Source organism: Euprymna scolopes, chromosome 14 (genome assembly GCF_053919585.1).
Source record: "Euprymna scolopes isolate OS-2025 chromosome 14, ASM5391958v1, whole genome shotgun sequence".
In the NCBI taxonomy this organism is placed as follows: Eukaryota; Metazoa; Mollusca; class Cephalopoda; order Sepiida; family Sepiolidae; genus Euprymna; species Euprymna scolopes.
Genome location: NC_136495.1, coordinates 157749941 through 157773636, shown reverse-complemented (window position 1 = coordinate 157773636; position 23696 = coordinate 157749941). Strand labels below are relative to the sequence as shown.

The 23696-nt window shown below is 35.2% G+C and overlaps 1 protein-coding gene and 1 pseudogene across 1 annotated transcript in view; both read right to left on the bottom strand.

The window, feature by feature from the left end:
- LOC145293305 (uncharacterized) overlaps positions 1–23696 on the bottom strand; it is a 535198-nt gene that overhangs the window by 163421 nt on the left and 348081 nt on the right. The gene's annotated exons all lie outside the window — the stretch shown is intronic.
- LOC145293528 (U2 spliceosomal RNA) lies at positions 11840–12060 on the bottom strand (annotated as a pseudogene).

Sequence of the window (23696 nt, the reverse complement as noted above, 5' to 3'; positions counted from 1 at the left end):
TTACACATGTAATCCAAAAGTCCTGAAATATTAAATAACTTGGGGTCATCAGAACTTGCACAAATCGATGTCAGCAATGTCATACAGTTTTTTAAATTTACAATCTGACTCCCAAGAACCTGCTGACTGACCACTATTCTCACTCCAAGCAGCTGATCGACGTCCCTGTCACCGCCTCAATCATCACCAGCACTTACTGACAATATCAACAGCATCAGTTACGATCGCATTGACCTTCAATAAAAGTTTAAACTAAAGTTCTTTGTTTGTTCTACTTGCTTCCATACGTTCATTTTTATAAGGAATTTCTTACTGATGTGTTTTAAAAGATTTTAACTACCGTGGAATTTCCACGGGTCCTGCTAGTAAATATTAATTCTATAATATTTATAATTTACTTTAATTTTACCATCTTGGATCATTTTGGTAAATTCAATTGTAATTTTCATTATATATATATATATATATATATATATATATATATATATATATTTTAAAACTAATTATTTATCATTTAGTTAAATAAGGAATATGATTGTTTTTATATGCTATTTCATTTTAGTTGATTTATATAGTATCTTTTATATGTATGATAGTGACATATTAGTCCCCACTTAGATATGAATATGTCTAAAATCGTGGTTATCTTGACAGCATAGTCCCAATAATATTCTCAACCATATATCTAAGTATATATATATATATATATATATATATATATATATATATATATATATATATATATATATATATATATATATATATATTATTTGTGTGCGGCTGTGTTTTTATTTTATTTATGAATTAAATATTCGTTTTTTTTTAACTGACCGTATCTCTTTAACATTCATTACGGCATATCGGCCTTTTTTTTCTTTTTTAATATTTTCTTGTAAACTTTAGTTTTCTGTGTGCGTGTGTGTTCAAAATTTTTTTTTTTGTTCGCATTTCTGTGATCGTGTGATGTTTTTTCTTCCGTGGTATTATTTATTTATTTATTTTTTTAATTATCTTGGACCCTTTTAAAACGTTGTGTTTCTTTTTTTTATTTTTCCGTGGTAACCGAAGTTTTTTTTTTAAACTCACCCTTGCTGGGTGGTCAGGTCGCTACGGCTCCAAATTGTATTTATCATATATACCCCAGGTCCGGTTTTGCATCGCTGATGCAAACTGGCCCACGGGCACCAATTCGTATTTGTTACATATAGGTTTCATTATTATTATTATTATTATTATTATTATTATTGTTCGTTGTTAAGTCTTATTAAAAGTTTGTTGTTGAGGGATGTTGTTTTACTTAAAAGAGTCTTATTAAAGTGATACTTAGAGAGAGAGAGAGAGAGAGAGAGAGAGAGAGAGAGAGAGAGAGAGATGTTGTTGAGAGAGATGTTCGGTAAGAGAGCTTGTTCATGTTATGACTCGATTCATATATATCAAAAATTGCTCATGCTTGAAGTGTAAAAGCTCTTAGAGTGAGGAGACAGTGTTCAGACAGTCTTAGTGTAGATATGAGATGTAGAATCACAACACAAAGACGACGTTTATACAAACACATGATGGGTTTATTTCTTCTCACGACCGGCCGTGGTTTTCTCATCAAGAATACAAAGCTTCACATATTAAGTTTCAAAGTGACCGTCTCGCTTCTAGACGTTCGAATTCCAAACTGCAGACTATCGTCTGTCGTTCTCAAACTCCCTCTCCGTCTCTCCCCCTGCTTCTCACTGCTTAACTCTAAAGTTTTTCTATCTATATCTAGAACTCCCCATTTTTCCATGACGCCATACACATGTTAAAACATGTCTCTTCTTTCACGTGTTCTGGACATGCGTGTCCAAAACTTTTCCTTTTTTTACAAAAGAAATTTTAACCTATATTCTCAGTAACCTATATTTCCAATATGTTAAAAACATGTTTAATAAATTATCTTGTAGCTGCATTCTTTCAATTGAATTTTCATAACAAAATTGACAGTGCACATTCTTTTTTTGAAACTATTTTATCTCTATTCTAAACAAATCGTTTGTTTTATATTCCATTTTCTAATTCTCAGACGTAATCTATTTCTAAACCTAAATTACGAGGTTCGAATTTCGCCTATGCTATTTCATTTCCATTTTAACTAAATCTCTCTATTTTTATACTTACATGAAAAGAGGACAGCCCTTATCATGTAACATATATACCCTGAACATATTCAGCGTTTCATCCACTCTAGGATTCATCAGGCTAATGCGCATAAGCCTGAGGAATCCTAGAGTGGATGAAACGTGGAATATTCAGTGTAGCTTAATCGTCATATATATTTTATAAATTACTAACTAGCTTTACCTACGTATTGAGCATTTTTGAAGTAAATACTTACAGTTTACGCATAAATCTATACTTTCGTATATTAATTTTATGTGGGTAAATGAAGTAGTTATATATATATATATATATATATATATATATATATATATATATAGTGCAAAGTTTTGTTGGAAATTCAAAGACTCACGTTTTCTTTTTTATAACCTTCGTTTATTTCCTGGATTTTTCCATTACAGCTGTTTCTTTAATGAGTGGCAATTTTACGATTTATGTTTCCGTAAAAATATCCTGTCCTCACCAACGTCTTTAGATGTTTATCCATTAGATTTTTACAACAAATGGTATATTTTTAACATGCTGGACATCGTATTCGGGTAAAAAGATTTCCACAGCCATATATAATATATATATATATATATATATATATATATATATATATATATATATATATATATATATATATATATATATATACGCGGGGTTTTTATTTAAAAGTAATGGACCAATGAATTCAACGAGGTTGTTAGATAGTGCTCAATAAAAAGAGCTGATAATACTTGTTTATTGTTATATAAACATGGTTACATCCTGCTGCTACAAATAGCCACTTGTTTCAATCAAACAACAGATATCATCAGGCAGCGACTTGACTATTCAAAAGTTCAATGAATAAACTTATTATGATTATTCATTGAACTTTTGAATAGTCAAGTCGCTGCCTGATGATATCTGTTGTTTGATTGAAACAAGTGACTATTTGTAGCAGCAGGATGTGACCATGTTTATATAACAATAAACAAGTATATATATATATATATATATATATATATATATATATAAAACTTAGAAAACATTGCTGTTATTTTATTCATGTGTTTCGTAATACCTAGACAAATTAACTCCTATTTAATTTCATTAAAATTTTTTTGGTTCTTTTGGTTCTCACGATTTACAAACAATATGATGTCCTTCCATCGTAACCGCAAGGGTCATCGCATTATCCTGAAGGCATGATGGCCAACACGCGTTGAATTGTGAAGCTAAGGTTGCACAATCTGTATACACTTTCCTCCTTAGTCGACACAGCGTAATTCAAATGACAAAAGAAAATGTAGGGTTACCGGCATTAATGCAAAGATAAGCAAAGAGCACATACATCACCTGATATGCTAACTGGTCACCCATTTTAGTATGGACAAAGCTAAACAATGCTTAACTTCGGTGATCTAATGGCATAATCACCTTGACACACCGATACGATATTACGTCAGTAAAAGTTTTTGGTCGACGAGCCTTGTCCACCATATTAGAAATGTTCCTACTCATAATACCCCTGCAACTTATGTCCCCGATAGTAGCCCCCAACTTCAAAGTGGCACCGTGGCTTGTTTGGGGTGAAAATTGAAAAAAAAAAAAAAAAATCGGCGGATCGGACGTAGGTGAAGGAAAAAAAACAACAATATTCACGTTCGAGTATGGGAAATTTATGATCAGGGAAAGCAAGTGTTCAAATTCCGTGTCACCTCTATCATCTGCACTGGATATATCGCTAGGCATGCAAAGAAGCAAATAAATAAAGCGGCCTCTAATGAATGTTCGTTTCCATATCCGCAGAGATATGAAATGTTCTAGATCTAATGACATAATTGTCGCGGTCAAATGTGGTGACCCTCCGTCTACATCTATATCAGTATCACGCAAAGCACGTTTTATGATTTTGTCAGATTTATATAGCAATACACGAAAAGAAAAAAAATAAACATAAACATAAAAAAGTATTGAATTAGTTCTTGTTTTGACCCTTCTTCACCCAAACAAGGCATATTACCACTAAAACGTAAAATGGTAGTATTAGGGCACATATCTGCAGCGAGATTGTGTAGGGAGTTGAGCAGCAACATACCTTTTCGTATTAGATTTAAATTTCTGCATGCTAGTACAGTAGATCCAGTACAGGGTTAGGGTTAGGGTAAGGGAATTTCAGAGTCTAGCATGGCGAGGAAGCAATTTTTAGAATAGAAAAGTCTCTGTCATTGAGAAATCATTACAGTAAAAGGGTGGGATTTTGTCGGGGTATTTATGTCGGAGATATTTATGTGAGGGGTATTTATATCGGGGGTATTTATGTCGGGAGTATTTATGTCGGGAGTATTTATGTCGGGGTATTTATATCGCGGTATTTTTGTCGGGGATATTTATGCCAAAAGTATTTATTCGGGGGTATTTATGTCGGGGATATTTATGTTGAGGGTATTCATGTCGGAGGTATTTAAGTCGAGGGGCATCAGTTCTACAAATTTATCAGAACACATACCTTTAAAATACTTCTAAAAATAAGCACAAAAGCAAGCACAGCGTTGTGGCGATGAGACAGAGGTTGTGGCTTGCTCGATAGTTCTGGACATATAAATTTGGAGACTTGTCTGGATCGTATCCAATAGAGAGGAAGACTAATGGTTGATGCCCTGGCAACAATATCTCATGCATGGACAGGTGGTAGCTTTATAGAGATATAGATACTATGAGATGTGAGTATTTTTAATTAACGCTAACACAATCGTTAGAAAGGAACACGTAACAAATCGAGGAACGTCAAGAAGCAAATGAAAAAATGTGGGGTTGAAAAAGGAATAAATAAATGAGAAAAATATGATAGAAAAAAAAAAGCAAGAGTTGAAAAGAGATTTTGAAATCGATTTACCGATGCTACAGTTCCGATTTATTTGCCTCCCCACGAGGGCAAACTTAGACACAAGGATGGTTGTAAAACCTAGCTCCCTTAAAAGAGTCACTCTAAGTTGGAACAAAAATTTTTAAAAATACTCCAGCTTAGAAAGATTTCTTTTTCATTGACCGAAGAAAGAAAAAATGAAGTGTAATATCAGAACAGATACTACACTTTGCTACTAATCAAAAGACGAGACACTATCAGCATTATATCACCTTTTCTACCCCCTTCTCCAGATACAAAAACGAATTACGCAATCTTCCATTCATATTTTCTAAAAAAAATGTAGGGATTTTAAGATCGTAAGTTTAAGGGTGTTTAAACTAATGCCATTGATTTTCTAGAGTAAAAACACCTTCAATGAATGTCACCAAATATGTGAACATGAAATGTTCTGCCAGTATTTTGATTTGGAGGCGATTATTTGAATTTGTCCACCATATTTTTTTTTCGTTCCAACTCGACAGTCTTTACATTACCTTCATTTGTAATTAAAACACTTTAAAATAAGTTAACACACAAATAATTTATCCAAGTAAGTAGAATATTAAGTTAGCTTACCTTTAGTCACATTCATTTGTTGTAAATTTATTTCTTCACACCATTTTTTGCTTTGTTAGCTATCCTTACTCTTATGCCTATACTACATCTATAATGTAAATCTCATCTGTCTGTTTAAATGTATGTATGTATGTATGTATGTATGAACCGAGAGAGAGACTTAGCTGTCGTACAAAGCTAAGACTCTGTAACATCATATTTGTATAGATACTCCCTCAGACATTTGGGCTCATGGATTTTAAATGTCTGAGGGAGTGGCACTCGTCTGACAAGACGTTACAATCATCACCATCATGTCTCGCAACAAACTTTCGACAGAAGCGATGAATTTTCACGAGATTGGTATCATTTTGAAGCTCGACCCTTCAGACGACAAATATCGAAAAATTGGCAAAGAACATTAATTCCTTCACCCTCAACTGGGTACTTTTCTACAGGTAGGGGTCGCTTTTTTCGCCGATATTTTCGAAAGTCATCACTCTTTTTGATTGACTAGCCTTAATTTAAACCTACATCACTTCCGGTTTGGTGATGGGCGCAACAGCTTATGCGTCACATTTTTTCCACTTTCTTTCCTCCTTCGAGCTTGCTTGTCTACTACCACTTTTTTTTGCGCTCGCAATTTTCCTTTTTCTTTTTTTGCTCAACGAAAACCCTTATACACGCCTCCACTTTCTTTTCCGCCTTCGCGCCACGGCTTTGAGCCTGCCTAATTACTACAACCTTTTTTTTTTGCTCAACAGATATCTCCAAACACCCGGACAACGCCGGCCACCCAGACTAGTTGCTAATAACCGAGCCTCGTGTTTATTATCTGGCTTTTGTGGATATGATGTGTTCGTTCTTCGTATGTTGTTCATTAATTTTAGTCGACCCTTTTCCCGCAAAAAATCCAAAAACCAGAGTATCAAACATTTCTTGATCAAAGCAATTGTCTGTTAAACACGTCTACCGTGAACATGTGTTTCTGTTTTGTGCCTGAATAGTTTGAAGCGATTTGCTGAGTTACAGCATAATGTCACCTTTTGTACGCTTCTGTGCGTTTCATTGTAACTTTCCAGCGAAAAGACCAACGAGCGTAAATATCGCTTAACAACCAACCTCACTTGATTGCGGAAGTTAAGCAAAGTTATGTTTGACCAACCTTAAATAAATAGCCGAGAACCGCAAAGATAAAAACAAAAAAACATTAGATAAGATAGTACATATTTATCTCCCTTCCATCATGAAATGTGACACAAGGTCAGGAAGACGAGGATTGTAAAACCAGCGCACATACGTGCAGTATGATCGTCAAAAATATCGGGTGAGTCATAAGATTAGCAGTAAACCTGATAAGTCCTGAACTGTCATCTAAGCTTCAGCCTCTGTCCCATCGACGTAATGTAGCATCCCTCTGCCTGTTCTACAAGGATTTCAATGGTGAATGCTCTGACGAACTGCAAGCACTTGTGTCACCTCGACGTAAGTACCCTCGACAAACCCGACAAGCAGCAAAATCCCACCCCTTCACAGTGGAGATCCCTAGATGTAAGAAAGCCTTCTATTCCAGTAGTTTCTTCCTCAGAACTGCTAGACTTTGGAATTCCCTTCCAGGTTCCTGCTTCCCCAACTGTACTGACATGCAGAAGTTCAAGTGTAACGTGAACCGACATCTTGCTGCCCAACTCCCCACATAGTACTCCTGTAGCTTATGTCCCTGATAGTAGCCCCTTACAGCAAAGTGGCAATGTGCCTTGTTTGGGGTGAAATTGCAAAATAAATAAATAAATAAATAAATAAACTAACCACTTAGGTGAGAAGGTAAAGCATAGAAAAGTTGTCGAAATATTGTCGACGTCTCCCCCCCCCAAAGTGCAAATCAAGAATTTAAAAAAAGAGGCAAAACTACACAAAACCAAAACAAAACTGGAATTAAGTTCATCAACAGAACAAAAGTTATAGAGGGTTTAGTACAAAGACAACGAGGAGAAAATTGTTTTCTCAGAAAGACAAAAAAGTTGAAATAGGATTGTTAATCATGGTGTGGTTGTGATGCAAATAAAAACCCGGGCAATAGACGTTAATGATTAGAGTTTTTTATCCCCTAATTTGCCACAAATGAGGCCAACAGTTTGCCGTGATTGGCAACTCGTGATGCTTAATGACGGAATTCTGGTTGCTAAGCACTCTGTAAACCTGGAAATGGATATGCGCACTGAAACATTCTCCTTTGGCTTAAATTTGAACTAGATTTGGGGTAGGCTCGATCAGATAAATCAGCTAGTCAGGTCGAACCCCTCCATATAAAAACCATCGCAGCAATTTATATTTCTTTTAAAACACTCACTAATAACTACTAATCCCCCCCCCCCGGAAAAATAGTGGAAAGCGATTTTTGGGTGTCAATTATTTATTTGAAGATATAGAGAACGTGAAACAAAACAACCAAACATTCATTAGTTTTGTAACGTTGTTGTTACTTTTTCTGTGTCGTTACACTTCAAACATCTCGGACCCACACGCTGTCTGGTACCAACACAAAGGAACAAACAAATAAAGCAGGAAAAAAATAAAAAAAATCCGACTCGAAAACCTTTTTTTAAAGTCCAAATGCAAAGGATTTATTCGTGGTTCTTCCAAAGCAACGCATTTCATTATATTTCCTAAGTCTTTTCGCATGTGCTTTTTAAAAGTATCTGCTCTCACTATCTGACGCTGTCACTATCAAATTTTTCTCATCCTCGTCTTTACACGTCCATTTGCACATACTTAAATCATTCGTTGACATCTATGCTGATGACACGACCATCTACGGCAACACATCAAAGGCTGTAAATGACAAAGTTCTCTCTCCTCTGATCTCGAGCGCGTGGTTCAGTGGGGGAAGATGTGGCTGGTTACCTTTAATGCATCCAAAACCAAACTCCTATCCTTACATCATCAACGCTCTGATCCCCAGTTGGCATCAATTGTGATGGATGGCTCTCGTCTGGGTGAGGCCCCGTGTTTTGACAAGCTTCTGGGTTTGACCTTTACTCCTGATCTGAAATGGAACACGTACATCAAGTCTGTTGCCAAGGTCGCTGGAAAGATGGTGGGATCCTTCTACCGCTCCAGAAGATATCTCACTACTGATGCAATTCTCTATCTATATAAAAGCCAAGTACGTCCAAGGATGGAATACTGTTGCCATATCTGGGCAGGAGCTGCTAAAAACAGCCTATCCTGCCTTGACAGAGTACAAAATAGACTTCGTGGCTTAGTGGGGGATGCCCTTTTCTCTACCCTGCAACCTCTCTCCCACAGAAGAGACGTTGCGAGCCTATCCTTGTTTTATCGTTATTTCCATGGCAGGTGCTCGTCTGAACTCCAATCTCTGGTCCCCCCTCATCAATCTTTCACGAAAAACACTCGTCTAGCTGAATCCACTGTGAAAAATTTCCCCCACTCTATATCTGTGCCTAAATCAAAACGTGGATTCCATGAACAAAGCTTCTTTCTTAGAACTGCACGCCTGTGGAACTCTGTTCCGTCTGCCTGCTTCCCTCCGGACTACAACTTGGATGTCTTCAAGTCCAATGTTAACAAATTCCTAATGAACCGCCCCCTTAATTAAACACTTCATCAAATCTCCACACTAACGTAATGTACTTGCAATAACCCTTATCCCTGAGTTGCTTCCGGGCCTTGATAAGTGGTGATCACTGTGTAAAAAAAAAAAAAAATTTGCCACGGCTTGCTACTTTCTTCTCTTCTTCGACCACGTAGTGTATTTTACTCTCCTTTTCTTGTGACGCAAGCTCGCGCACACTTGCTAATTTGCATACATGCTTTAACTGCTGCTGCTAATACTTTGGCTAGCCAGCTATCCATCGGCTGCTGCTGATTCTCTCAAGCTCGCCCATACGCAATCTTTTACAGTTTTGGTATATTGCTCATTAGATTTACTTTCAGCGTCAAAGTACACACGATTTTTTTAAGATGCGTGTTATAGGTGTCACTTAAATTCTTAAACATTGTTTCATCAATAAAGTTATTGCTAAGACTTTTTTTAAAAAAATTTTTTATTCAATTTTCACCCCAAACAAGGCACAGTGCCACGTTGAAGCAGGAGGCTACTATCAGGGACTTAATTAGCGGGGTCATTATGAAGGGAGATGAGTAGAAAGATGTTTGTTGACATTACTCTTGAACTTCTGCATATCGTTGCAGTTGGGAAAGCAGAATCCCAGAAGGGAGTTCCAAAGACCCGCAGTTCTGGGGAAGAAACTATTGGAGTAAAAGGCTTTCTTGCACCTAGGGATCTCTACTGTAAAGGGATGAGACTTAGTAGCTTGTCGGGTTTGTCGGGGGTAGTTACGTCGGGGAGGTACAAGTGTTTGCAGTTCGTCAGAGCATTCACCATTAAAGTATTTGTAGAACAGGCAGAGGGATGCAACATCTCGTTCAATGTTTCTACAATTTACTTATCTACTTTATTTCTCTAATTGTTGAATTTTGTTTTGTACTGAGCTGAGGGCAATTCTATTTTTATATTTCAGCTTTTGATGTGAATAAGACACTATGCTAATCAACTTATTACTTTCTCCTGTTTAAATAATTCAGATCTTACAGAAGAAGGAAAAATAATTCATATCTCATGAACAAAAAGAAAAGATAAACATCTTTCTATGGAAGGTTCAGCTTTATGGTAAGTTTTATCAAAATGATTGCTTCCAGGTTGCAAAGCACTGTGATAAGAAAAGCTATCCAATATGAAGTCGAATGAAAGCAAGTGGTTGTTATTTAAGTGGAAATGAGTATTTATAAGCACTCAATCAGTGCCAGGAGAAGTGAAATAGATACATGTATAGATAGGTGGACGGACGTATATATATATATATATATATATATATATATATATATATATATATATATATATATATATATATATACTAGCATTTCAGCCCGGCGTTGCCCGGGTGTTTGGAGGTGTATGCTGAGCAAAAAAAAAAAAAGAGTAAATTTTTTTTTAAATTTGCCCCTATTATGACCCCTTAAAATTTATAGTTTCGGGCTCAAATCACTTTATTAAGTTAGATCCAGGTTCAAGGAACCTATATCTAAAATTTCAAGTGTCTAGGCCCGAAATTGTCGGAGGAGTTTGGTAGAGTTCTTAAAGGTCAAATCGTTGAAATTTGACCCCTTAACAGCCAAATTTCTGGCTGACACCCGTCACATCGATTTTCCCAAATCTCAGTACCCGGTATTTCAAATTTCGAGTCTATAGACTAAAAATTGACAGAGTTATTGCGTAGGGAAATGTACACAGACAGACAGACAGACACACAGACAGACAGGTTCACTTTTATACACACACACACACACACACACACACACACACACACACACACACACACACATATATATATATATATATATATATATATATATATATATATAATTTACAGTAATAATTGTTAAATACCTACAAACCTTTCGGGAATCATTAGTGCAGGGTGTCACGGTTTACGCCAACCGGGAGATTCGAACCCCGGCAACAGAAGACATGTCAGGCTTCATTAGCAAGGACCTAAATAATTCGGCTACCGTTGAAATTAAACATTTAAATGCTTTTAACGTCAGTCAGAGAGTGACCTAATCATTATATGACGATCTGCGCGTATAAGCTAAGTTGACCGAATTTATTACAACTGAAAGTGCCCCATTTCAGACACAAACAGTTGATAGAAAAAATAGCGACGCTCTCTGATTATTTGCGTGCCCCTTATGTTACGATATGAAAACACCTAATTATTTATGGTAGAAACAAACGCACTCCATTACACATTGTGCATCACGAGACGAAAACAATTTAAAATAATTGAAATCCACTTATTAAACAATTTTAATCACCAGAAATCTCATGACAGATATAAACGTTATTATTAAGACATCTCGCTTCCGGTAAACGTCACGAAATAATCAAACACAAGCATCATTCTATTTAATATGACTTATGCCAGCGATTACCTTTTTTCATTACAATGGTTGCAATAGTTATTAAAGTAGAAAATAAATAAAATTAAAAAAATAAGGTGTCTGCATTTGCGCGGGAAAACTATAAACCATGAAAACTATAAACTGTCAATAAATCTATAACTTGGAATTAAATAAATTAATAAATAGTGATATGGGGTTACAGGATGGGATCAAGAATATACATAAGGGCCCATTTATTTCAGGTCAACGCCGGGACAAGGGTCCTGCTAGTGTTAATGCTGCTTGTTAATATTATTGTACCTATTTACAATGCCTCCCCACGGAACAGAGTAAGACACCAGGGTCGTTTTTTAACGTGGAGAAAAGGAACAAAAATAAAAATTGTCTCAATCGTGAAAGACTGCTCCTCCACCGAAAGAGAACAAGAAATGGAAGTGCAGCATCTGAAGAACAGATACTACACTTTGATCTTAGCCAAAAGGCCAAAAAACATAAAAACTTAAAAAAAAAACCAGCAAAAAAAAAAAAAAAAAAAAAAAAAAACCAAACGATCCCATTCAAATAAGTGCATTAACAAAATCCAATATTTTTAGGAAACGTTGTCCTACTTATAGGACACGGTTAATTTAAAAGTCACCCGCGGGTTTAAGAAAACATTTCATATTCTCTTTTAATGAATGCAAGTTGGAGATTCCGTTCTATGAAGCAGTTCATCTAAATGTGAATCTGATCGCGCATGCGCCATTTCCTCGACGTGTGGATAGAACCATTTTTAAACGACCTGGATCTATTGTTGTTGTTTCAGTGATTACATTCCCAAGGAAATTGCGAACAGATTTAGTCAGAGGAGAAACGGAAGTGGTTATTGTTACAGTAAACAACTTCCGGAAGAGAGGACGAGATACTAATGTACTTTTAAGTACGTTCCATTAATCAAATACATTACTGCTGATACAGTATTATCTATATATAAATTCTTATTCCTGTCTGTGTGTTCACAAGTTGATTAGTATATGCAAAAACCCATTAGTTTATCTTATTATTCATTTCTATATATACTATAATTATTGCAAAATATAAGATTAAATAGATGACGTAATTTGCATATTACCTTAAGGAAAAATCGACTTCATAAAATAGCGGTATATTAGTTATTGTTTATAGTGAAAGAATTATTTCAAGTGTTCTATTTAAGTTTATTATTTAAATTTGATTTATACTGGTAACATTTAATTTATTTTTACCGACATCGATTTTTTTATAAATCGGTTTGAGTTAGTTCCCTTAGGCACGAACGGTGTTCCATTTTTTGTTGTTTTCTTTTTCGGCAGATATTAAAACTAAAATCGTTCAAGCATTATTTTTGGAATTAGCTTAAATAAAACAATTTCCGTGATTTCGCAATTAACGTCATCGTCCAGTGAATTTATATTTTAAAATAAACAAATAATTCAATTCAACTACGAGTCTTTATTTAAAACAAAACAAAAAAACTTTCATTTACGTTTTTTTACCAGTTTTTTTCTTCGCATTTTTTTGACATTGTAACTAATTTTTTTCTTTTAATAAAGTTTTTTTTCTTCACATTTTTTGACATCGTAACTAATTTTTTATTCTTTTAATAAAGTTTTTTTTCTTCGCATTTTTTTGACATCCTAACTAATTTATTTTTTTTTAATAACGCAATAATTCATAACTCATCATTTTTATAACATAAAGATTCATTTAACACAAATTCTACTTTGATATTTTTGAAATTGAATTATTTACAGTTTGTTTTCGTTGCAACAAACCGTAAAACAAATCTTTCTAGACTGAGGTAGCATAAAAGAAATTCGCTTAAACTGGAATATAATCATAAAAAGGTGCTCAATATCTGGAGAATAGCTTCTCTTCGTATCCGTTCTGCCGAAATATCTGGTGGAGAGTTTGTCACGTACTTTTTTTTCAGGGGGGGGTTACATTTTCGTGTTTTCATCCATTCTTATATTTTTGAAATTTTTGTTGAGGTAACGATGGAGTTGACATATAATAATGAAAAACTGCTCAATATTCTTAATATAGCAGGTGTGGCCAACCCGAACTTCATGTCGACCCTGGCAACGCTGGGTATTCATGCTAGTTTATAACAAAACTTAAAGCTATGAATTAACGATAGAATAATCTTATAGTATTACAATCATCAGTTTTGGGCCGGATTATTATTTTTCCTACTTACACTTGTATTAAAGTGCTCAATTCCTGGTTATTTTTCACGTTTCAAGAGAAAACTGGCTGATGTAGTTCCCGTACTCGGCGTGTACCGCGTACTTGCAGATAACTAAGTTAGGTATAAGTACGGCAAGTACATCATCCAGTTTCAGCTCGAAACGCGAAAGATAATGATCAAAAGAAAAAACATATGAAAATAGTTGTCCGTAATATTTAAGAAAATATATACATATACATGTGCACATATACTTTAACACACACATATTAGTGTATTTATTTATAAAAATATTATTGGCTACATATGTGCATACATGTTTGTGCTTCGACTCTTTTCAGAGAAACAGTATCATCAGACCTCATCAGAAGAATAAGACTGGTGAGACTGATTTTCTGAAAAGAAATGCAATAAACATGTATGCAGATATGTAGCCAATAATGTTTACATAAATAAACAACCTATAATTAGGCTCTGTTTGTTCATCTAGCACCTTTGGATAAACACAGGAATTTCAATGAATTTACATCCAGAAAACTAGAACGATACAATGATCATATACATATTCTAAAATGTCTTGCGTAGTTCGTATTGGACGAGCTTTGTTAACGGTGTCCACGAACTTGTTGATTTTAATACTCGAATTTTTAATCGACTTTTCATCGACTCTATATATTTTAACTTATCACCGTTTACTGTATATTTTAGCTTTCACTTTTAATTCTCATTTTCGCTCCTTCGGACTTTTACTCCAACAACTTCGTGGACGAATCGAAAGCAATAGTGACGGCAACAATTATGAAACTTTTATTAATATTTTTGATTTTGATACAAAAAAGATTATATGGAAAATCAAAAAATTAAAAAAAAATAGTATTAATAAGGTCCACTTTTAAGAAGCACAGGACAAAGGAATTTAAAATGTAGGGTTAGAAAGGACAATACCGTGCGAAGTTGTGTTTTTAAATAAACAGATATTTATTTATTTAAAAGTTCAATTTTCGGCTTAAAAAGCCTTCATCAGGATTTTTTTTTTAAAACAATACAATATATATATATATATATTTTTCATTTTTCTTTTCTTATGTGCCATAGTGTATACCAGGTCCTGCGACGGCGTTGGTGCCAAACCTTAACATTCTTCTTGTTTCTTTGGATCCATCAGCGACGTGGCGAGAATAACATGCTACATAGGAAACAGCAAGATCAAAGTGTAGTATCTTTTCTTCAGATGCTGCACTTGTTCTCTTTTGGTGGAGGAGCAGTCCTTCACGACTGATACAATTTTTTATTTTTGTACCTTTTCTCCACGTTAAAAAACGACCCTGGTGTCTAACTCTGTCCCGTGGGGAGGCATTGTAAACAGGTACATAGGAAACAGCCTTTACTCCATAGCACACTGCTCGAGCTGGCATTCAATACATCTACAGCCTACAACCTGTTGAGGTCAGTTCGGGTTCGATACTTTAAGACTACACACACAAACACACACACACACACACACACACACGCACACACATAAAAGAATCTATAGAAAAGTATAGATGTGTATGTGTGCATCTATATCGACTATGTACACACACAATAGAATATATTCAGTCGATCTTTTACAATATAGATAGTAGATATAAAAAAGGAATTAAATGAACTCTGTTTGATTTATTTTTAAGAGGTGAAAAGGTGAGAGACCCCGCTCGTTAAAAAAAATATATATCAACGAATTCAAAAACTAAAGGACAGATGTTTATGAAATATGAACATAGATTTCCACCCTTCATATTTTTCTGAAATTTGATGAATTAATATAGAAGAGTCTAAATTCGCACCCGACAACTTTATTTTATTAATAACTGTGAAATGGATACCCCACTCATCATGATATATAACCTGAAACTTGAAGTCATCCTTCCTACATCACAATACAAACCGGAAACCGACAGAAGACACGCCCTGTGTAACCTTAGGCAAGCAAGTGGCATTTTCATAACTCAAGAATCATTTTCATAACTAGAGTTCCATTTATATCCCTCCCACAGCGGAAAGATGTTACACAAGAGTCAGTAATTGGAATTGAAAAGCCAGCACCCTAGAGAAAGAATACTCTAACCTCTCTCTAAAAAATGCCTGAACGCTCAATCGGTATAGGCGCCTCAGGCGATTAGTAATAAATTAAACCTTTCTCAAAGGGAAAAAGCAAATCTTGAGAAATTGGAAAGACAAGAACTCCAGTAAACTGTGAAAAAGCCATTTCAATAATGGTCCAGTTGTTGGACAGCTGTTGGTTTTGGTAAAAAGGGAAAAATTCTTGGGTAAAGTTTGCAGGCCAAAGAAAGCTTTGGTCGTGTTACAGAATTACCGTATTGACAGAGCGCGTGATTGGAACGACTACTTGAATTAAGCTATCCAAGAACTCAGAGAACATGGCGCAATCCGAGGTGAGTAAGATCGAAGGTTGTAAAGACAGCAAAGTTATATATATATATATAAAGCATTATATATATATATAATAATATAATATATATATAAAGCATTATATATATATATATATATATATATATATATATATATATATATATATATATATATCGATGTTCTTCCAGTCCAGTGTGGTTTGTCACATTTATAATCTAAACTAAAGCATTCAAATGTTTCAGCTTATATAGCAAACGTCACAAACCATATTGATGCCAAGCTCCTTCCTCCCAGTGCTATTTGGATTAGAGTCAACACCTTTAGGCCTATCCTGTTACTATATTTTTTATCCACTGCGCATGTCTTTTTAGTGCAAAATATATTTTCGGTTTGCTTCACGACAACCAGAAACGGTAAAACATATTTAAAATAAGATGACGTAGCACGTTGAATAGTAAAGTGTCAGATCGTCACACACGGAATGACGCGATGCAAAGCGTCTGAGCGTTTCAGTTACCACAAGTACAAATTATAGTATTTCAATCACCTCACAAGTATGTATGCAACTGTTGCAAAACTTTTAACTGACCTCTCTACGTGTATGTATAAAAACAACCGATTAGATCAATTACACGCATTTCAGACTGACGAGTCCTTACGGGAACGAAATACGGACAATTCTGTGTAGTTTAATTTTTTTTCTACACAGGTTTTATGGGTTTTCAAGGTCCTAAGACTAAAGGGATAAGAGTTAATTGGTATATGGTAGGCATTGAGACAATATGCCAAGTTCTAGAATCATGTTCTTTAATATTTTCGAGAAAGGTATGAATCCATGTTCCTTAGCTATAGGTGAAACTTAGTCCGGCAATTAGTTGGAGTATTTCCCGTTCAATTGATGGTAGATCTGAAGAACATAAAACTTCAAACAAGGTTAACAAACTCCCCCTTTCGCTATGATTTATGTTTGTGCAAAATTTTAAAAAAATTCAAGGCATTGTTATTGAAAAAAGCGCGAAGAAACGAACGGACAAGCGATTTGGAGGCAATTTGATCCTATAATGCCATGTATATTTTAATAATCTAATAATTAGAGCTACTCAGGTATTGAACTGAATATTAAAAATATATGCATCAAATAAATCTGCTTATAAAAGTTTATATGAATACATGAAATAATATCTATCTATCTATCTATCTATCTATCTATCTATCTATCAATCTATCTATCTATCTATCTATCTATCTATCTATCTATCTGGCCTAGTATGTATGTATGTGTGTATCTATCTATCTGTCGTTCTCTGTATGTATGTATGTATGTATGTGTGTATGTATGTCAGGTCATGTCATATGCTACTGGTACCATGTAACCCAGTACTACCTGTCTCATGGTCGGGTCACCGGCGACTAAACTAGTTCCCCCATCAGACTTATTTGGTGAGGAGGGTGGCTCTCCCTGAAGGATTAAAAACAAAACCTTCCAAAGGGCGAATGAACCCTTTTTCGGGGTCAACGGCCAACTAGCACCATGTGTATGTATGCGTGTGTTGGGGTGGAGAGGGCTCCCGTAAGCCGTGGTTAAGGCAACCTTTCTAGGAGAAGCAAATCTCTGATTTAAAAAAAATCGATAAAGCGGGAGACCAGTATCCGCATTAAGCTGGTCTGCAGTTTAACTTGTTGCTAGCTATTTTGCTCTTGCTTGTTGCTAGATCTCAACATTTTGAACCGAGAGAGAGACTTAGCTGTCGTACAAAGCTAAGACTCTGTAACATCATCTGTGTATAGATACTCCCTCATGCATTTGTCTATAAAAATGGTGCTGTGGCGATGGAAAAGTTGTGACGTGTGGAGGCTTGAAATTCTGGAAACATGTAATAATTGATCTCAATGTCCGTCTTCAGTGTCATGTCTGCTTGAGCGTGTGAATTCACCGGTAGGTCTAAAACAAAAAAGAAGTCATTTTGGGCTAAGTGTCTGAGAGAGTGGCACTCGTCTGACAAGGCGTTGCAATCATCTATCTATCTATCTATCTATCTATCTATCTATCTATCTATCTATTTTCTTTTTGTGCAGAGTCAATGCCCATTGTTTTTTTTTGTGCTAAGATCGATTATTCCTATCTAGATTGACCCATTTCGGAGAGTTGAGTTTTCTCCAGATTAAAAATCGAACGTTTGCCTAATTCTGCCCTTGTGGCAAGGAGACATAGTAAATTGAGACAATGGCCATTACTCGCCCTTCAGGCAATGATCGAAGTGTAGTATGTTTTATCTCATCAATCCCAGAAGAGCCAACAATTCTAGACTGTTCCACTCCCGAGTGCATCTTTTGGGGAGCCGGATTTTCTCCAGATTACAAATTGAGCTTTTGTCTTACTCTACCCAGGGAAGGAGTAATCATTATAGACTGTTCTAATCTAGAGTGACCCGCTTTGGGGAGCTGGATTTTCCCCGTATAAAAATCTAGCTTTTATCAACTCTTCCCTTGTGAAAAGGCAAGTAAATAGATTCAATTGGCCATCACTCGTATATCGAGCTAAAATTGAAGTATAGTATGTGCTCTTTCTTCAATTAGAGAAGGAGTAACCATTCTAAACTCTTCAAATTCTGAGTGTCCCACCGTGGGGAGCTGAATTTTTTCCACATTAAAGATCAAACTTTTATCTTATTCTGCCTATGTAGAAAGGAGGAAAAATAAGATCTGGTCTTCGGACTGAGATCCGAGTGTAGTATCTGTTCTGGTGTTGCACTTAAATTAAGTTGTCCTTACTCAATGGACGGGAAACCCTTCTATACTAAGTCAATTTTTACTTTTGCCTACTGCTAGAAGGCCCCCTTTTTGGGGAGCTGTTTTTTTCCCACATTAAAAACGACCTTGTGTCACATTTTGCTCTCGTGAGTAAGCAAATAAATACCAATAAGGACCCAATGGCCATTCTCATTGTCAGAGTGATGGAAACTTGAGTGATGCTTCGACCTTTACCCCCCCCCGTCTTCGACCGGTTCCGGTTCTAATTTCAGACGTCTATTAACAGTTTCGTATTCTGCTTAAACAGACATATAAACAGCCCAGCCGACCGGAACTTGGAGCAGTGTCACTTACATTCATTAACGGCCAACTGATAAGCATCTCTACACTTCAAGTTCCTTTGTTTGAAAGAGAAAAAAAAAAAGGAAGAAAGATCATAAAAAAGAGAGAACGGGGTCATTAGACGGGACTTTTATATTTAGTAATACTCATTAGTGACATTATCAGTCTCGTCAAAAACGTTTGCTGCCAGAAAAATTGGGGCTCATGTAAAGCGAGGAGGAAACGATCAGATGACGCCGTAGTAAATGATCTAGAACAGATTATTTCAAAATCTCAGGGAAACCTGGTGTCACTCGGGAGGTATGACTGAAAAATTAAAAGGTCGGGACTATTATTTAATCACGCAATCCCGTGTTTTCTTTAACTTTCATATATATATATATATATATATATATATATATATATATATATATATATATATATATATATATATATATATACCTTAATGCGTAAGAGGAAAGTTTTTTTTTGTTCCCTGAACTCTTACACTTTCCCGGCTAAATCTACATCTACTTTCAATATACCCCCACCCCTTACCTTTTTTTATGTGTGTGTATTTTCTTTGAGTATCTGTATCTGTATATATGGATATATATATATATATATATATATATATATATATATATATATGTGTGTGTGTGTGTGTGTGTGTGTGTGTATGCGTATATATATGTGTGTATATTTACTTTATTTTATTTTTTCATGGGACCACTCACCCCTCAATCCTTAACCCTATTTCATGTTATTCTACCCCCCACACACTTGTCTGTATCCCTTTCTTTTACGCATTCCCTAGTAATTATTATTAACATTATTATCATTATTATTAGTAGTAGGAGTGGTGGTGATATTGGAGGTAGTGGTAGTAGTATTGTTATTACTATAATTATTATCATTATTGTTATTGCCTTGTTTTTACCGTTATTATCATTACTATTATTATTATTATTATTATTATTATTATTATTATTATTATTATTATTATTATTATTATTATCATTACTATTATTATTATTATTATTATTATTATTATTATCATTACTATTATTATTATTTTTATTATTATTATTATTATTATTATTATTATTATTATTATTATTATTATTATTATTATTATTATTATTGCTGTTATTATCCCCGTCATTGCTACTATAACAGTTACCATTATCTTCATTTTCACTGTTATTCCATTAACATTAACATTTTATCACAGCTATCGGTAATATTATTTTTATTGTTTGTTTTTATTTTTATCTTTATTTTTATCTTAATTTTTATTTTTTATTTTATTTTTGTTCTTATTATTATTACTATTATTATAATTAAAATTATTATTATCATTATTATTATTATTATTATTATTATTATTATTATTATTATTATTATTATTATTATAAGTAGTAAATGTCTCCTTACTCTTCCACCTTGCCAACTCTATGTATCCTTAAACCTTTTGTATCAAGTTAAACGCACTCATAGTTATTGCCATCCTATCCTCCAACCGCCCCCTTATAATCATACTCCCTATATCATGACAGAAGAAACTTACAAATATTGCCGAATATTACCTAATCAATATTACAACCTTGCATGCCGCCCCCCCCCCCAAAAAAAATCATAAGCGATTTTATAGCCGCTATTTGCCGTTTAGGTTGCACCTGCCAAAAATAACACACCATAGATAATAGACACCCCACAAACCGTTAAAATAAATTACCACGCAGCAAAAATACACTCCCAATTTAACCCTAAAACATATACCCCTTAAACTCAACACTATGTTAAAGACCATATACAATCTTATATATCATACTATATATAACAAGCTCCTGTTTTATTTATTTAGAATTCAATAAAGCTTCCCCCAACATTCTATAATTCCTCTTAATCTTTTTCATCCCTAATGAACCTTACGCTAGACGCCGCATCTTCCCCATGCTACCTAACACCTTCTCTACTCTTCTGATGAAAAGCATTAGGCTTCGAAATGCCCTGGCATAAAGAGTCCCTTCTATCCACCAAATTTTGCTTTTATTCCATTATTCAATAAATGATCCATTCTATATCTACCAATATATAGTTTTGTGTCTTCATTTCATACTCTTGTTGTCATATATATATATATATATATATATATATATATATATATATATATATATATATATATATATATATATGAACTGTGTTTCTCGCTTTATTGCAGATCAGAAGATAACCTACCAATATATTTTTCAAATCTACATGATATTTCAAAAGTTTTTTTTACATAGGCATCACCACTTATCAAGGCCCAGAGACCACTCGAGGATAAGGGTTAAGAGTGTACAGTCGTCAATTGAACAATATAGAAATTGTTAGTAATAGAAATTCGATAAATTTGTTAACTTAAGTGGAACGGCTTATCAAGAACTTGTTTACGTTAGACTTGAAGACAATCAGATTGTAGTCAGCTGGAAAGCAGGAAAACGGAAGACAGTTCCACAGGCGTGCAGTTCTAAGAAAGAAGCTTTGTTCATGGAATCTACGTTTAGGGTTAGGCACAAATAAAGAGTGGGGAGAATTGTTGATAGTGTTTTCAGATAGACGAGTGTTTCTTGTGAAAGTTGGCGTGGGGAACCATAGATTGAAGCTCACTCGAGCACTTGCCATGAAAATTACGATAAAGCACAGACAAACTCGTAACATCTCTTCTGTGAGATAGAGGTTGTAGGGAAGTGAAAAGGACATCTCCTACGAGGCTACGAAGTCTATTTTGAACTCTATCAAGGCAGGATGAGTCCTTTCTAGCAGCTCCTGCCCAAATGTGGCAACAGTACTTCATCCTTGGACGTACCTGACTCTTATATAGATAGAGAATTGCATCAGTAGTGAGATATCTACTGGATCGATAGAAGGATCTCACAATTTTTCCAGCGGCCTTGGCAACAGATTTAATGTACGTTCCATTTCAGATTAGGAGTAAAAGGTAAAGCCCAGAAGCGTGTCAAAACACGAGGCCTCTTCAAGACAAGAGCCATTCACTGCAATTGATGCAAGATGGGGATCAGAACCTTGTTGATGTAAATTTAGAAGTTTGGTTTTAGATGCATTAAAAGTAACCAGCCACTCCTTTCCCCATTGTACCACGTGCTCAAGATCAGAGGAGAGAGAATCAGAGAGAACTTGGTCGTTTACGGTCTTATAGGCATTTATTTTTTCTTTGTTGCCATTTTCACTGCTTCTCGCTTAATTGCAGATTTATGAATTGCCCCAGAAAGGACGTTTAACTGCTACTGAAAAGCAAAGGATTGTAGCAGGTCTTACAGAGGGACTGACTCTTCTGGATTTAGCCAAGGAACTGGGAAGTGGTAAAAGAACCTTGGTTTCTTTTGTAGAGAAGCCCAACACCACATCACGAAAAGATAAGGGCAGAGGAAGGAGCATTTCCCCTCGTAATATGCGGGAAATACGCAGACAAATCAAATGGCATCAGCACCTCTATTTTTGCCAAAGTTGCCATTCGTCCGCTGTCCAGAAAGACCAGATGCAGTGTCTTGAATGAAATGACCAGGAACGTGAAGCTCATTTCCCGACCTCCCTTAAACCAAACTCATAATAAAAAAACGTATTGCGTGGGCAGAAAAATACATGAAAACAGACTTCCAACACGTTCTGTTCACAGATGAAGCTAGAGCCATACTTTATGGTCCAGATGGATGGGCTAAGGTTTCGAGTCCTACCAGAGCTGCTATCTCACATCGTGTTCGTCACCAACAAGGAGGCGGCGGCATGTTTTTGGGCGGGTATCATAGGTGATACAATGTTTTTGGGCGGGTATCATAGGTGATACAATCATAGGTGATCTTATTGAGTGACTTAATGTGTGAAACTCACAAGCCAAGCATACATACAGTTTTTAGATGAGCATTTGTCCCCTTAATTGTACGACCTGCCCTTACTTCGTCGACGTCAGCTGATTGTTTTGCACGACAATGCTCCATCGCATGCAGCAAAGGCTACGACTTCCTTCTTGGGATCAAGGGCGAAACTTTCATGAATTGGCCACCTTGTTCCCCTGAGCATTTCAGGTCAATTTTGAAGAGGTTAGGGTTTATGAAGGAAGACAACAATTTACATCAAAAGACGCCCTCTTGAATAAAATAGTTTAAGTTGCAAGTACCATAACACCTGCTCAAATCAACAGATTGATTTCATCTGTTGATAGCAAACTGCTTAAGTTAATGACAAGGAATGGTAGTTATGTTGATAAATGATTCGGTTTTGTGTTGCATATCTGGTGAATTCTTTATTACATTAAATTTATTGAATAAAATACGTTTAATAAGCAAAATTATGGTTTTATTACCTTTAAACTGTATTTGTACAAACTTGCAATAATGCGAAAAACAGTGAAAATGGCAGAAAAAAATAAATGCTATA